General features: G+C 40.4%; 1 protein-coding gene across 1 annotated transcript in view; it reads right to left on the bottom strand.

Annotated features, from left to right (window-relative positions):
• Positions 1-9447, bottom strand: part of LOC136676960 (coiled-coil domain-containing protein 158-like) — a 35095-nt gene extending 25648 nt beyond the window's left edge. Inside the window, exon 1 of the mRNA XM_066654280.1 lies at positions 9430-9447. The gene's annotated coding sequence lies outside the window, so the exon portion shown is untranslated. The remainder of the gene's footprint in view (positions 1-9429) is intronic.
• Positions 9448-17163: the final 7716 nt, after the last annotated feature.

The raw sequence follows: 17163 nt of genomic DNA, 5'->3' as shown, positions 1-17163 counted from the left end.
ACACCAGGTCCGTCACCTTCGAGCGCTGTATCACTCACTGCCGTGAAGCCGGAAGTGGACATTGCCTATACGAACCACAAGGGGGAGGAGCCTACAGCTCCTACAGCTCCGCCTCCCGCATATAACATAGGTCACGTCACACCAGTTGATAATGTCCCACCAGTTGATAATATCCTCCCTGTTTTCAGTGTTGATTCCGGCAAAGTGAGCGTACAGACAGACACAAGAGGCCGGGATTTTGCTTGTGAGCAGCCAGTTCAAAGTGACAAACACACAAACGCACACACAGACGACCCATTCCAATTGCGAAAGCCACATGAGTCAATTTTAAATACACACACGGATATTAACACCGACTGTTATGACATTATAGATGACACGGGAAAGCATGTAGAACAGGATAATCCGCGCCTTGTCGATAAACAAACACTAACAACACCATTTAAGAACCCGATGCCACGTAAAAATAAACAAAAAATCAGGATTAAAGCTGATTTAGAGGGCCATGTCACAACGGATGACTCTGACCAAGATGAGGGACTTATAGCAGATGATGAGGACAGTGCGAATGAACGTCGTGGTGGTAGACGGATTTCTGATTTGAACAAAACATTGCGTGCCATGGAAGACCTCATACTAGAAGAACAGAGACAATTGGACCTAAAAAAACAGACTTTAGAATGCGACATGCACACCTCAGACAAAACGGACATTTTGAGACGAAGCAACAGACCCCGACACCCGCCTGACAGGTATATGTCTGACACTAACGTTGATACTATGCTTCCATTAGTGGCCACTAGTACTGGAACATATAAATATGTACCATTATCACTAACTGATGCACAGACTTTGGTCGATCAGCTTCCGCCTTTATGTAGTGGAGCGGCTGCCTGGTTAAGAAAGCTGGACAGTCTGACAGGTGGCATGACTCTGGCACTTGGGGATTTTAGAAACATTATTAAAAGACATCTACTCAACCTAATTATGATCTTTTCCACATTCACTCACAGCGCCTTACTGACGTTATGAGAGAGATGTGGCCAACCAGAGCAGCGTCCACAATCCCATTATATGCCTGGGATGAAAAGCTTAGCCCAGGGGAATATATGGGTAAAGCAGTTGAGGATTGGACTAACACTACAGGGGTTCACCCTGCTAGGGGGCAGCAGGTGGTTTGGTTTAGGACTGCAGTTGTGAAAGGCTTGCCAGCCCTCATAGAGGACGATCCTAATATGGGCCCTGACGCACCACATGACTTGTGGGTTAGACACGTTTTGTTCCATATGAACAAATATAAGGAAAAATTAGATAACAAGGACAAGGAGACACTTAAGTTACAAAGAGACCTATTAAGTGTTCAACTAACAGAAGCCAGGAAATCTATAAATGATAATATAAAGCAAACAAAGTCTGATACCATGATGCCTATCACTGCACCACCACCTAATATGCAGTCACCACGAACATTTATGAACACAGACACATATATGCCTACTCAATCAGGGCCACCACAAAACCCACCGTAATTATGTTAATTATTAATAATTAATAAGTCCATATTTCTCATATCAGCCCTACTAAAGGGGCAGTGGGCGTGGTAATGGCAGGTGGAGGGGCAGGGTCCGCCGTCAGACAGGGGCGTGCCTAAGATGTGGAGCTTTGGACCACTGGGTAGCACAATGTGAGGCACAACACCCACAGGCGGCACCAAAATCGGAGCCATCACATCTTCCTGCTGGCCAATACAGCATGGAGCCGTGGGGTGGACATTGACGGGGTCAAGAGGAGCACCAGGACAGCAGGGCCAGGGCAGAACCCATGCTGTCATTAACTGTGGGGGCCTCAGAAATCGTTTTTCTGGTAGACATGGGAGCCACATGGTCAGCCATCAACACAGTATTACCTGCACATCTGATGAGCGAACACACTGTGCAAGTAAGGGGCTTCTCGGGGACATCTACATCACTGCCAAAAACAAGACATTTGCCAGTCAGTACTGGTACACAGACTGTGTCACATTCATTTTTAATTGCATCACAAGCACCCTTGAACATTTGTGGTAGAGACTTGTTGATGAAAATGGGAGTTACTATTTTATGCCAACCTGATGGGATCACACTTACGTCGTTGGACGGACATAAAACTGTGGCAGTGGTGGGGTACACTGACAGTATGTACCTGATGAGACCTCAACAGGATGAGTCGGTAGACATTTATTGGGGTTTAGTGACTGGACAGACGGACCCGTCACCACGACTCATTGCCTTGTTCCACCAGTGGTCGCCTTGGATTACAGCCATGGTACCCTACATCTCTCCGTTCGACCCATTCCATGTCACCCTGTTCTATGATGTAGGGGGAGATTTAACTTACTATGAAGCTTTTCAAACAGAATTAGAGGGTACACAGTGGTCGGTTGACACCACAGGGATTTATGTGGGTCCTGAAGGGGTGGCATCTCCTGTTTCACTAACACCACAACAACATTATTGGTATAAACTGTCTGACACGGCGGCACCACAAACCCTTAATTGGATAAGCGGTTACAGATAATGGATGGATGGATGGAATTGTATGTAGAATTGGATTTGTGCACCTGCAGTTAAGAATTTGTGAAGGTGTAACTGTTAAGTTGCATTTGTGGGAGAGGAACAAATCTACTTTGCAACTCCTGAGGAGGTTTTCTCTGTGACTTCAAATTATAATAAAACACGTGTGACTATTTTCTCCAGAACAGATTTCACTGTCACTGGTGCTCAGGGGTTTTGCTCCAAATATAACTCCATAGTGGCACACTTTCAAAAGGAAAGAAGCATATTCTATCTTTCCGTGGTATATTTATTGTGGCGTACAAATGCAGGCGTTTACAATTTTGCGTGGAACATGTGCCCCATCCCTGTGGTTCCTATGCCAATTAAACTAAGACTAATACTACTTCAAGTGATATTTAAAAAATTTTGTTTTTGTGACACCCAGATGGAATTCAAAGAAAGTGTACATTGTTTTTTCACATGATGTTGTAAGCCATTATATTGAGCCAAACAGTGGGTAGGTCTTGTATGCTTGATGTCTTTCCTATTTAATAATTTCTGCTTATGTTCTTAAAGTTTGATATTTAATTAGAAGTAATTAAAAATTAACTTCATTTACATTTTCCCCTTTGCTGTATTTTAGGAAGGGGAGTATTTGCTCTGGTGAAAATAGAAAGAGGAAGTTTTGTCCTTGAATACCAAGGACAACGTATTTCTCAAAAAGAGAGTTCAGAGAGACAAAAAAATGTATACAGGAAAATAAAAAATGGGTTTTTGTTTGACTTTAAATGTAATGGGAGTAGCTGGTGGTAAGTGGCTGCCTGTTTAGGATATTCTAGCTTTCCTTCTTTTAGGAAATTTTAGGAGTTAATTTCTAACAGATAAAATGAAATTACATGAATAAATGATTAATACCTCATACTGACATTTATTTAAGAGTCATATTAAGTAGTTGTAATTTTAGCAGTTGGTGTTGTAATTAAATATATCTGAATTTTCTTTTTCAGTACAGATGCTGCCAAAGAAGATGATCGAATAGTAAATGATGATCACAAAAATCCAAACTGTAAAATTAAAAAAAATACTGGTTAAAGGCAAGCCACATTTGTGCTTATTTGCTATGAAGGACATAGACCCAGGGCAAGAAATAACGTACAGTCATGGAGACAGTCTCTGGCCTTTGTGTTCACTGGTGAGTTTAGATTTAGATTTAGGAATTAGATTTAAAGGACAGGGAAAATATTTTCATTAAATATTTTTTGTATACTTTGTAATATTATTTCAACTAAACTATTTGTAAAATATAAAAAAATTGGAATTGGAAATTTGATGTCTGCAAGACACGGGACAGAACCAAGTTTACCACTGTTACATTTCTTTTTAATTATACTGTTTAATCATTTGGGAACTGAGGATACTAAACTAATAAAGTGGAATGTTTGCCCATTCTGGTATGATACAATACTTAAGCTGCTCAACAGCCCATGGTCGCTGTTGCCTGATTCTAATATCATTATTAAAATAGGAGACAGATCTAGACCACAGGCAGGTTAAGCTCACGCTGTTGTAGCACATACCAAATAAGGCATGGCATCATCCCTCTGAAATAACCCTAGACTTCCTGGGGAAAGACCTAATCATTTTTCTCTAAAAATAGTAATGTTCACATCCACATCAATAGAAGCTACTCACATATGCAAGTCATCCATGCAGTGGTCACTGATGCCCACTGATACCTCTCGTAGGGTTTTGCCCCTGTCACTGATAAAATTTGGATGGTCCATTGTGTCAGTGGTACAGAAAACATGATTTATTTGGATTTTTCATTAGGTACAGTAGATTTTGAAATATACTGTATAGAACATTATATATTTTTACAATAATTCACTCACAAAGTTTGGCACAAAGTGGTGAGAACCAACCCATCTTTGCTTAAAAACAGTGGAAGCTTTTTACCCAATATCGATCTACTCTCTTGTTACCAGCTCACCTGCTTGTTATGAAATGCTTTAAGATTAAAATATATCTTGAGTGTCTATACATATTGTCCCTTTAAAATTTTGTCTCTGCGCCTGTGTTGAATGCAGCCAATTCTTAATTTTTTTTATATTTACAAAATTTAAAAAAAATTAGGTAATTAGAAACACATCTTAAGGCAGACTTAAACATAAACAAACTTAAACATTCTAGACTTTAACACTTGAACACTGATAAAGACAATTTCTGTGTTCTCTTGCATGTCTGTCGTGTTTACATTGTCCATTTTAAAGATGACCAAAACCAACCAATTATCCTATGAATCTCAGTGTACTTTACTCACCACCGGGACACAGTTAAGCATGTTGAAGCATATTGATACGCAGCAAAATAGTAGTTTTGATAAAATATTACCATGTTTGGAATTCATGTGTTATATATTAAGAAATATCCGTATGTCCAGTCCTTATTTTATATTTGGGTGTAAGCGATGTTCATGTTGCTTCTATTAGTCCTTATTTTTGTAAAATTTTTTCCATGAGCAATGAACATAAGCAGTATGAAATGTCTGTTGACTGGTCTTTGTCTCACACCTTGCAGGACAGAAACATTAACAAATCACCTGAAGATCCGGATCTTTTGTGATTTCTCATGAGCAGAGAGCAGAAATCATGGCAGCACAGGTAGAAATGGATTATCCATACACTCTATTTGGACAGTTTAATAATAAAAATAACTGCCCTAATAATGATGCTCCAAATCTTTTCTGGGGTAAAATGTTTTGACCTGAGGGAAATCTCAAATGTCTTGACATTGGACTGTACCAGAAATGGGGTGTGTGTTGTGTCCTAATTTTGCATCTCGGCGTAAATCACTTTGAATAAATTATTGTTGATACTTGTTTTAGATTTTAATAGTCAATTTTGTGGTCTTTTTCTGTTATTGTTTTAATATTACTATGCCTACGTTCATTTAGACTGACAGCAGAATCATGCGGAGCGCAAAGCTTGCCAAGTATGGTGCTGAACCAGAAACATCTTTGGCCCCTGAGGAACCAACAGTGGAGGCTACTGCTGCACAGGTTAAAAATGAACCTATTTTCATATAATAGTAAGCTAGGCATTTCAGTATTTCTTTCCATTAAGGGCTACTACATCAGTTCTGCCCTTACCCAATGATTGTTCTGACACCAATATTCCAAGACTGTTTTGGGGTAAAATATCTTGGTGAAGTTAAAGGGGACTTTCACGGTTTTAATCAAAACACACATTTATTTATATACAATTCTGATGATGATTCCTCATTATTTGCTGCTTTCCAGTAGTTTTGCGTGCTTAGAACCTATCTAATGCATTTCCAAAGCCTGTTTAAAAAAAAATTATAAAAAAAATAGAAAAAGAAAAATGTCTCGGTCCACTGTGTTCACTCTCTCAAGAGTTCTGTTCATGTAGCATCAATGCCATCCTCAAATACAGGCTGGAGATGTAAGAAGCAGCAGTATTGTCTATATTGTGAGAAGCCATTCTCTAAAATTTCAAGGCATCTGCAGTATGTACATCGCAATGAGTCAGATGTGGCTGAAGCATTCAGCTTTGATAAAAAATCAAAAGAGAGGCGAGTGCGCCTGCGTTTGTTAATAAGCAGAAAAAATTTTGTGCACCATGCTGTTGTATACAGTGAGGGTAAGGGTGATTTGGTGGCCTCTAGGAGACCTAAATAAAACCTGCATTCACAAATGACTTTACACATTGCATCCACTGCCAGGGTCTGTATGCAAGAAAGACACTTTGGAGGCACATTAGAAACTGTCCACAGAATTCCAGTTTTAATGAGTCTAGGACTGGCAAAAAGAATGTGCAGTCACTCAGTTACATGGCATTTTCCCCTTCTCCTGATCCGTCCAAAGCATTTTGGGAAAACAGTCGTATGCCAAATGAAGCTTGATCAAATTTCTGATTTGATCAGGAAAGATAAATACATACTTCTGTTGGGAACAGATGTTCAACAAACTCAACCCAAGTTCCTCGAAAAACGATTACATTCGACAAAAAATGAGAGAAGTAGGACGTCTGCTGTTTGAGGTAAGAAGAATGACACCTATGAAGTGCATGGAAGATTTTGTATTGCCATCCAATTTCCCCCATGTCATCAAAGCAGTGAGAAGTGTTGCTGGACACTGTGAGGAAACAAATACATAGAAGACTCCTTCACTCACTCTAAAATAATAGTGGGACGAGAGCAGCTTGCTCAGGATGCGCGAAACTTCAGAGTTTTGCAAGAGTATAAATGGAACGAATCAATCTCAGCTGCAGCAGGAACAACCCTCAATGAGGCAAAAATGAACAAGCCACAAATTTTACCATTCACTGAAGATGTGAAGACCTTGCATTCTTTTTTAAAAACAGAGATGGAGAAATATAAGAATGCTTTGAAGGAAAAATCTGATGTCAAAAGCTATGCAAGCTTATGCAAACTGACACTTACCAGAGTCATACTTTTTAACAGAAGGAGGGGTGGAGAAGGAGCAAGGTTGAAACTAGAGTCTTATGTTTCAAGAGAACAGTCACCAATTCATGAAGACCTGGCAACTGGGCTTAGCGATTTTGAAAAGAGTCTCTGTAAACATTTTCAAAGGGTGGAAATTTGTGGAAAGAGGGGCAGGATGGTGTCTGTACTGTTGACACCAGAGATGGTCAATTGCATGGATCTCCTCATTGAGAAAAGACGAATTTGTCAGGTACCAAGTGAGAATGTACACCTTTTTGCACGTCCAAATGCTCTCATCTTATTGTGGATCGGATGCTTTGCGTGAGTATGCAGAAGCCTGTGGTGCAAGAATTCCAACAGCTCTTTCGTCAACAGTGTTAAATTTAAAAGAAAATGAAGTGGATCAGCTTGCCAACTTTTTGGGTCATGACATTAAAATTCATCGTCAATACTACCGTCTGCCTGAAAGTACTTTGCAAATGAGCAAGCTTCTTATCGCAATGGCGAGAGGGGCACTGTCAGAAATTCAGGGTGTTCAGCTGAATGACATCGTAATTAATCCAAAAGGTAGAGGAACATAACATTTATTTATAAAATTAGAATTTATGAAGTGCAGTAAGATCAGGTCCAGTGGGTCATTTAATGTGATGATAATTTGGCAAAGTGAAATGTTTTTGATACACCTGTATTTTGTAATATCATTTTCACTAACCAGTTTTATACGTGATTAGATTAAATTGAAGACACTGATGCTGATACTTCAAGTGATGAGGCAGAGATAGAAGACCTTCCGCAAAGCCAGAGCCCAAGAGCTCCTCAGCCATCAACTTTAGAAAATCCAGGCAACTCAGATCCAAATGGTAAGCTTAGGTTAACAAGTTGAGTTGAGGCCTAAATTGTATATAAAATCGCCCAAAAGAAAGAATACTACTGTTGAATTTGCTGGTCGCATAGTGTAGCTTGATTTTTCTCCTGTTCATGCTAATTATTCCATGTAAGTTTGTTTTATTCATTGAATTTTTTTTGTCTGATCTTTTTGTTTAACTTAATCCTCTTTGTTTAATCTTCTTCCTCTCTGCCTGGTAAAGCACTCTGATGTGGCTGTTGCGTTCATACCTATTTTGACATTTCCAGATTACAGTGCTTTTGGAGTAGGCTGTTTCATTGTGCTTGTGCATTGATCATAATTATAGATAATATTGCAGCATGAATTCAATTGGTTTTAACATTAAAAGAGTATATGGTGTAAAGCATTTGTCCAAATATAATGTATACTATAGTATTTGGCTTGCAGTTTTAGGATGGCTTTGAAATATTCTATTTTGTACAAACACTATATTTAAAAGTTGTAGGCTGGTGATTTACATTAGTGTAAATTTTATTTATTTATTTATTCATTTAGTATTTAGATCAGCATAACGGAAAAGGAGAAAAGCGGAAAATCCTTTTCTGACCAAACTCGTCTACAAGACCCAAGTTCAACACAAAGCAACGCTAAGGGAAAACAGTTCTGGAATTTTATTTTATATGGCACACAGATCAACTAGTCACTTCATTATCCTTCAGTTTTCTACACTCTGCCTATTCACTCTGTTGCACTGACCACACAGTAGCACTTTGTAGTTCTTCAGTTATTCTGAATATTTTCATCACTGCACTGCAGTGACACTGACTGGGGAGGGCAAAAATATAAAGAGCCACCACCATTTTCCCTGCATTTACAAGAAAGTAATGTCTACACCACGTTAAAATTTAGACTAGACAAGGCTGGTATTATTTTCCCTTCAACCATAGGCATCAGTTTAGAAGGCAGATTCTTGCTTCCTATTCACAATTTTTGTATTTAAGCATGTAGTTCCACCTTAAATGGGTCTGTTTAAGAGTCTCCAGCTACTTATTGAATACTCATTTCCATCTTAAACAGCTATGCGAAGCTAAAGCTAGCGCTAGGATTATAAACTAAACTCGTTTTGAAACACTAATTTCCCATCTTATCCATTTAAAACACACAACCAAAGAAAGAGTAAAAAGATGAATTAACAAGAGTTAAAAATAATAAATAAATGAATGAATGAACACTCCCAAGTGCTGAAATATAATACTGCACGTAACCCATTAGAAGGCTTTAACAGTGCTAGTAACAGTGAGAAAGCTAGAACATTTTCAGTTTCACACATTCATTCGTTCACTGCCTTTAACCTCTTCTCCAGTTCAGGGACGCGGTGGGTCCGGAGAATACCCAGGCGAGAAAATTCCACCCTTCGGAATTTTTATTTAAGAAAAGCAGCCTGATCTATGGCATCGGAGCCAATTAAAAATTTGAGAGAAGAGAAAATAATTTTCTGTGAGGAAAACCACGTCAGGCAACGAACAGTGCTCTCGCAAACCGGAAAACATACACTTTGAGTGAAGAAAAACCCACCGGATTCACCTTGTGTGCGAGGGAAAGCTTCTGTGCTTGTGTTCTGACAGGGGGTCACCATACCAAACACAATACACCCCAAAACGCAGTGAACAGCAGACTATAACATTAAACCTATTATAGTCTTGTTTACCTTCTCGCGTTCATGCGGTCGCCGTTCATTTACCGTAATAGCATGAGTATAAGCGCCAGATAACGTGCAGTTGGCTGTGCTAACCGGGAATAGAAATGAAAGCTTATCGTTATCAATCGAAAATTAATCACGAAACATATCGATATCATTTATCGCCCAGCAATACAACCAAGTGTACATCATGTCATTAAAACATCTACCTACTAGAGAAGTGCTTACACAGGTGCTGGTCATAAAATTAGAATATCAAGAAAAAGTTTATTTATTTCAGTAATTCCATTCAAAAAGTGAAACTTGTATATTGTGCTCATTCATTACACACAGACTGATATATTATAAGCGTTCCTCTAGTAGATAGATGTTTTAATGACATGATGTACACTTGGTTGTATTGCTGGGCGATAAATGATATCGATATGTTTCGTGATTAATTTTCAATTGATGACATGACAATTGTCCAAATGACGACCATTGACACCTTACACAAACAGAGCACGACACAAAAGGTCATTGCTAAAGAGGCTGGGTGTTCAAAGAGCTCTGTGTCCAAGCTCATTAATAGAGGGGCAAAGGGAAGGAAAAGATGTGGTAGAAAAAAGTGCAGAAGTGATAACTGCACCCTGGAGAGGATTGTGAAAAAAAACCCTTTCGAAAATGTGGGGGAGAGTCACAAAGACTGGACTGTCATTTCTTTTTTTTATTCTTCTGACATATCAGATGTGTTCTGTGCAGTTTTTTAAGTTAGTAAAGTTCAGCCAGCAATATTCTTATACCTTCTTTGTTCAATATATAACCGTCATTGAATAGTTAACACTGGTCACCATTCACCAGTTTGCCATTTTTATTTTAATTGTTTGAGAGAGAAAATTTGCAGTGGATTGAGCAATGTATTAAAATGTTTTTAATTATTGGCTGGAAGATAATATAAAAGTAAATGAAAAATTGATGCGTATTATTATTATTGCTATTGTTATTAATAATATGATTATATTGATAACATAATTGTAATAACACAATGCAAAGTTCCTATAAGTGAATACATTGTCCCTGTCCAAAAAAAAGCCCCATGCATATCCACTTTAGAAGAGATGGATAAAAACCTTCTTTGGAAGTCAATCTAAAATATTTTATTCCATTTTGGAGTATTTTTATTCGTCCATTCATCATAGCAGACTTGAAAGTGTGTGTATTGTATGTCCTGGAAGTTCACATAAACCTGAAAGTGTCCTATAATTTCACAAATAGGTTTCCTTTGTTTCTGGAACCTCCAGAAAGGGATGTCCCCATTTGTAGGTAGTTGGTCTGGTGTCCTGAAATTACACAAAAATGTGTGTGTGTGTGTGTGTGTGTGTGAGACATTACTGAACGTTGTGTCTGATGTTACAGGCCGTACAATGCTACAGAGCGTATTAAAGAGGGCATTGTACCTCATAATGACATTCGACACCTGAACGTGTTGCAGTGCAGGTGAGTGTCCAGCTTCTTTCCCTCTCCGATTCGGTCACTTCTTCTTAACCTACTTTAACTAAATGCGTTTTGATGTTTTACTATTACTATTTACTGTTTTAATATTGTGAATTTGTCTTTATCTTACTACAGTAAAATCTACAGCATAAAAAAAACACGAACAATAAGATCTTTCCCAGCTCTTGTGCAGAAAAGGAAAGGTAAGGGTTTTTAAATGAAAACATATATTTCCAGGTGTTTTTCTACTGAAATGATATGAAATCCTGTTAGAAATGATGTTAGCGGATTCATATATACACCATCCAAAATTAGTATTTATCTGTATTTTAATATATTTTCTCAACATTTGAACTGTGAGATTTCATTAGGAACGGTCCAATAGAAACGCAGCAGAATTAATCTGAAAAAAGTATCTGTACATTAATGTACATTAAAGGAGCAATATAATATATTTGTATATGTAATATATTTGCTGTAATAAATTATAACATGGCCAGTATGTGTCATCGGAGATTAAGGGAACTGTCTTAGTTGAAGCACTGGTGTCCCTGAGAGCACTGCTGCAGGCCGTTTTTTCTTATGTGAGGAGGCCCAGAGCAGCGCTCGATTGGTGTTTGGTCCCGCCCCCTGCCCAATCACAGTCCGATCACAGTACAGTACACAAACCCCAGGTTGCCAGGTAAAAGAAAAACAGTACGCTACAGTCAAGGAAGACACAAGCAAAGAGTGCTGACGTTAGATGTAACTGTTTTATTTATATTTTTTGTGTGTGTTAGACAAATTCGTTTTGTCATTAGTAGTTTAATTGAATGCAGATAATGGATGTAAACTGTGTGTTTTGAGAGCAGATAATGGATTTAAACTCTGTGGTTGTTTTAGACAAATAGGTGATTAATGACCACAGATTAAGGATGTAGAGATTGTGTTTTTTAAATGAAAGGATATTCAGAGCAAATCTTCATATTTATTTGATTTCAGCTGCATCTGTTCCCTGTAAGAACGTCCTATTCCACCTTAAATGCTGCATTGTTTAATAACTCTACAAAGGTCACATTGGAATCATATACGGAATCAGTGGAATGGAAAATTCTACAGGTGACCAAGAGTATAGCATTTTAAGGTGGAATGGATAATTTCTACTGGGTCCACTGCTCCATTTAAGGTGGAATGTAAAGTTATGCAGGTGACAGTATGGCGTGATTATGGGGATTTATAGCTTTATGCTATTTAGGTTTTATTTATTTAAACATATGATATTCCATATCTAATGTGTGAATATTCTTAACTTAAGTTATTGCTAAAATGTATTTGCTCTTTAAACGGGTGTAACAGCATTGTAGAAATAAACACAATTTAAAAATCCACACTTAATACAGAATATGGTACAATTATGACTCATAACGGGAAGTAGTGAATTATGTCCCACAGACGGACAGATAGATTGATTTAAGTTTATTGTCATTGTTCAGCAAAAGGCACAAAAGAAGTATGCAAACAGAAGAGTGAAAATGTGCCTGAAGTAAAATAGGTCGATGATAAAATATGAATTAACGATGGGGTGCCATCATAGCCACAGTTTATCTGAGAATGTAGGTGTGTTATTGTAGGTAAGCCTTTATCTCTTGACCAAATGAGCATTACTGTGCGATTGTAGGGGTGCAGAAGGTCAGGAGGAGATGGACAGTGAAGAGCGGCGCCGAACAGAATTCCTGCAGCAGAGGATTCAGCCCAGAGTCCTGTCCACCTTGAACTGCCATGTTCAGGGTCCAGCTGAATCCAAACCTGCGGATGTCCAGAGGGAGTTTACAGAAGGACTCGCCCTGGAAATTACGAAGGAGGTCATCACAGTCATAAACCTGCTAGATTATGAAAAGAGACTGACCCCAGCTGATGGTTCAGTTGGCCCAGGACTTCCTGCGAAAGAGGAGCAGGATGAAGAGGGTGCGTCTCCCTCCGGAGCTACTGAGGAGGAGGGGACGGAGAAAAGCTCTGGACCGTGCGACGCCTGGTACGACTTTATTCGACCTGAGCGGAGGGCTGTGGATGCTGCGGAGGACAGTGTGGATGTGTCAGACACAGAAAATCAGGAGGACACATCCGTGGAAAGTGTGGAGGTGGTGGACGAATCCAGCTGTTGTCCCCGCTCCATATTGTGGACTTTATCCAGGGGCCATTCACAGAGGAGGCCGTGATGGGGCTCCTGGAGTTCTTGATGAGCATGGAGCTGTCTCATCCCAGATACAGACGCCAGACTGCCACCGTGGCGGAGGTGTACTCTCAGCTGCTCCGTATGGTTGGCACTCTGGAGAATCTGCAGAGAATCGCAGAGCATCCAGCTGTTATCCCAGCCTCAGGAAGTTGTGCATATCTGCCAGGAAGAGGATGAGGAAGTTAATCGGCAGAGCTGCTCGCATCTTCCGCAGAAGAGTATCTCCTTCTCCCTTCAAATCTGCAGGACAGGGGCTCCACCGTTTCCCCAAGATGTGCGTCCCTTTCCAATTTGGGGCGTGGTCCTGTCCAGGAGTACCTCCATGTTAGGTCTCATTTAGAGGAAGCCGGAAATGAAAGGCCGCTCCCGCTCCATATTGTGGACTTTAACCAGGTGCCATTCACAGAGGAGGCCGTGATGGGGCTCCTGGAGTTCTTGATGAGCATGGAGCTGTCTCATCCCAGATACAGACACAAGACTGCCACCGTCACGGAGGTGTAATCTCAGCTGCTCTGTATGGCGTGATATCTACTACCTGATCACAGACTCCATCATGAGGGCAGTGTTCAGTGTCCCGCCCTCCTCTTAGCTGTACTGGGGATGTCCAGAAAGGTTCAGGCTTCCTATGGAGAGTCCTCACTCCTGGGATCGTGAGCCGGTGGTTGAAGGAGAAGGCCAGCTCCCAATGGGACAAGAGGGACAGGAAAGAGAAGGAGGGGACCCTCCAGGTTCTTCAGACTCTTCAGAGTCAGAGAGAAGGAGTTTTGATTTTACAGACAGTGCATTTACAGACAGCATTAAAAACAGGTATTATCTCTGAAGCTTACCACTGGGAACCATTAGGGGACAGTGTAGAATGCAGCTCATGGTTGAACCGAAACATCTTTCCTGTTGTCACGCCTGTCTCTGCGGACGTCTCGCTTCCTCCCTCAGTTCAGGACGCAGTACCACTTGAGTCTGGGAGGGGCTCAGAAGACTTCAATTCCCATGATTCAGCTGATGGTCACATGACTTCACCAACCAATAGAACCCCTCTCACACGCTCCAGGTCACCTGAGTTTTAATTCACAGCTGTTTCGTTTTAGTCACAATCACTCACTCACCATATAAACCCGGACTCTTGCATTCACCATTTGCGAAGTATTGCTAACCTTATGTTACTTACCGAGCGAACCTTGTTTCTGAAACCAACCCGTGTATGACCCTTGCTTACGTTCCACTTGACTCTGTGTTTTTGGTTCCGGACTGTTATTGTTTAGTACGTTGTGTTTTTGACCCCAGCCTGTACCTCACTATTCTTTGGATTGCCCCTTTTGCTGTGACTGCTTTCTCTTTACGGTGTGCTTTGCACATCCCTAAAGTAAATCTCTTTCTGTTAAACACCCGTGAGCGTCTCTCTTGTTTACCAAGCCTGACAGAATACTTCGCCTTTAAAATGCAGACGGCGGGTTCTGGTGACTTAACAACTGCTATCGGTAACCAAGGTCAGTTGTTAGGAGAACATCACTCTATATTGCAGCAATTATCGGAGTCTGTAACCCTATTGAGGCAACAGCAGAGCCAGCAACAAGAGCAAATGGCGGTGATTTCTGAACATCTAAAGAATCTTGTTCCCCAGCGACCTTTTGCTCCTTTGCTCGAACCTCCGTCGACCTCGAATGAAGTTACACCTTCTTCTGTCCCATCATCTCCCTATAGCGTAAGTAAACCGGAGAAATATGATGGCTCTATGGACAAATGTCAGGGATTTTTGTTGCAGTGCTCATTATATTTTAATAGCTCCCCTCCATGCTCTGATTTCGCTCGGATATCATTTTTAGTATCTCGCTTGACTGGTAAAGCTCTTGATTGGGCTACGGCCGTTTGGCCTAATGTACAGAGCCTCTCTTACGATCGTTTTGAAAAAGACTTTAAGACTGTTTTTGATCGCCCTAATGAGGGGAGATCTAATGGCGAAATAATCGCAAAAATTCGTCAAGGCAGCAGATCTGTGGCGGACTATGTATTAGAGTTCCGTATTCTCGCTGCTGGTAGCGGCTGGAATAAATCCGCATTAATCATTGTCTTTCGCAACGGACTTAACGGGGACATCCAGTCGGAGTTAGCCTGTAGGGATGAAAATTTCACACTGGAGGGATTATTCGACTTAGCTATTCGTCTTGACCATCTTTTAAGTACTCGTAAACCTTGCAATATTGGAAAAACATTCCAGGGCACCCACATTCCTACCCCGCGGCAACATCACAACAGGGCAATCCCTGCACCTGTTTCTTCCACTCATCAAGCATCAGAGTGTCCTACTCCCATGCAGTGTGATTCGTCACGTCTTACACCAGAAGAAAGGCTTCACCGTCAAAACAACGGTTTATGCATGTACTGTGGCGCAGCTGATCACGTTCACCGTCAGTGTCCGGCTCGGCCACGCAAATATCAGGCACCTCACCCTGGAAAGCGCGAGACGCCTCCGCAGACGAAATTGGTGAGTACCATCACAAAGGGGCTGGTTTCGAGGTCATTCACTCTTCCAGTGACTATTCACTGCTCTCAGGCTTGTTCTCCTATATTTTCAGCCTTGATTGATTCGGGAGCAGAAGGAAACTTCATCACTGCGGTTGTGGTGAAAGACTTGAAAATTCCTGTTATTTGTCTGGAACGATCTCTACAACTATCAGCTATTGATGGAGACCCCCTAGGAACTGGTTTGGTTTCTCAAATGACTGCTCCTGTCCTGTTAGAGACCAGTGCTCTGCATAAAGAAAAAATCAGTTTATTTGTTATAGACTCTTCAGACTATCCTGTAATTTTGGGTTTGCCATGGTTAATGAAACATAATCCAGTTATCTCTTGGTCCGAAAGGGAGGTTTTGTCTTGGTCACTACACTGTTTTAAGCATTGTCTGTCCAGACCACAGATCAATATTCATTCCACCTCTATTGAGAGTCCTGAGACTAGTACACGATGTGATATTCCTCATGAGTATAGAGACATTATCGAAGTGTTCAGCAAAGTAAAGGCCATGTCACTTCCCCCACATCGTTCATACGATTGTGCTATAGACCTCATAGATGGAGCTAATCTTCCTAAAGCTCGGATTTATCCCCTTACACAAACCGAAAACCAAGCTATGGAGGAGTACACAAAGGAAGCGCTACAACAGGGTTTTATTCGTCTTTCCACTTCACCAGTATCGGCGGGATTCTTCTTTGTTGAGAAGAAAGATTGGGGTTTAAGACCATGCATTGACTATAGAGGCCTAAACCAAATAACCAAAAGATTTCCATACCCATTACCATTAGTGCCTGAAGCCTTGGAACAGATTAGGGGAGCAAGGGTTTTTACTAAACTAGACCTCCGTAGCGCTTATAATCTAATAAGAATTAAGGAGGGAGATGAATGGAAAACCGCTTTTTCAACTAGCAATGGACATTATGAATACCTAGTAATGCCTTTTGGTTTGGCAATAGCGCCTTCGGTCTTCCAGTCTTTATTAATGATGTACTGAGAGATATACTGGGAAAATTTGTTATTGCATATTTAGACGATATTTTAATTTACTCACCAGACATTAAGACACATGTTCAACAGGTTCGCCAAGTTCTCCATAGATTGCTAGACAATCAATTATACGTAAAAGGAGAGAAATGTGAGTTCCATGTACCAAGAATCTCATTCTTGGGATATATAATAAGTAATCAAGGGGTAGTCATGGACGACAACAAAGTTGACGCTGTTATTAACTGGCAAGTTCCCACTACTATAAAGGGTCTTCAACGCTTTTTGGGGTTCGCTAATTTTTACCGCCGCTTTATTAGAGATTATAGCACAATAGCGGCTCCTTTGACTTCATTACTTAAAGGGTCCCCTAGAAAACTCCAGTGGAACAGTTCAGCTGTCACTGCATTCCAAAAGCTTAAAGAGGCGTTTACTACAGCAC

This window comes from Hoplias malabaricus, chromosome X2, assembly GCF_029633855.1.
Source record: "Hoplias malabaricus isolate fHopMal1 chromosome X2, fHopMal1.hap1, whole genome shotgun sequence".
NCBI classification, from domain to species: domain Eukaryota; kingdom Metazoa; phylum Chordata; class Actinopteri; order Characiformes; family Erythrinidae; genus Hoplias; species Hoplias malabaricus.
The sequence above is the reverse complement of the archived record's forward strand: the minus strand, read 5'-3'. Positions and strand labels throughout refer to the sequence as shown.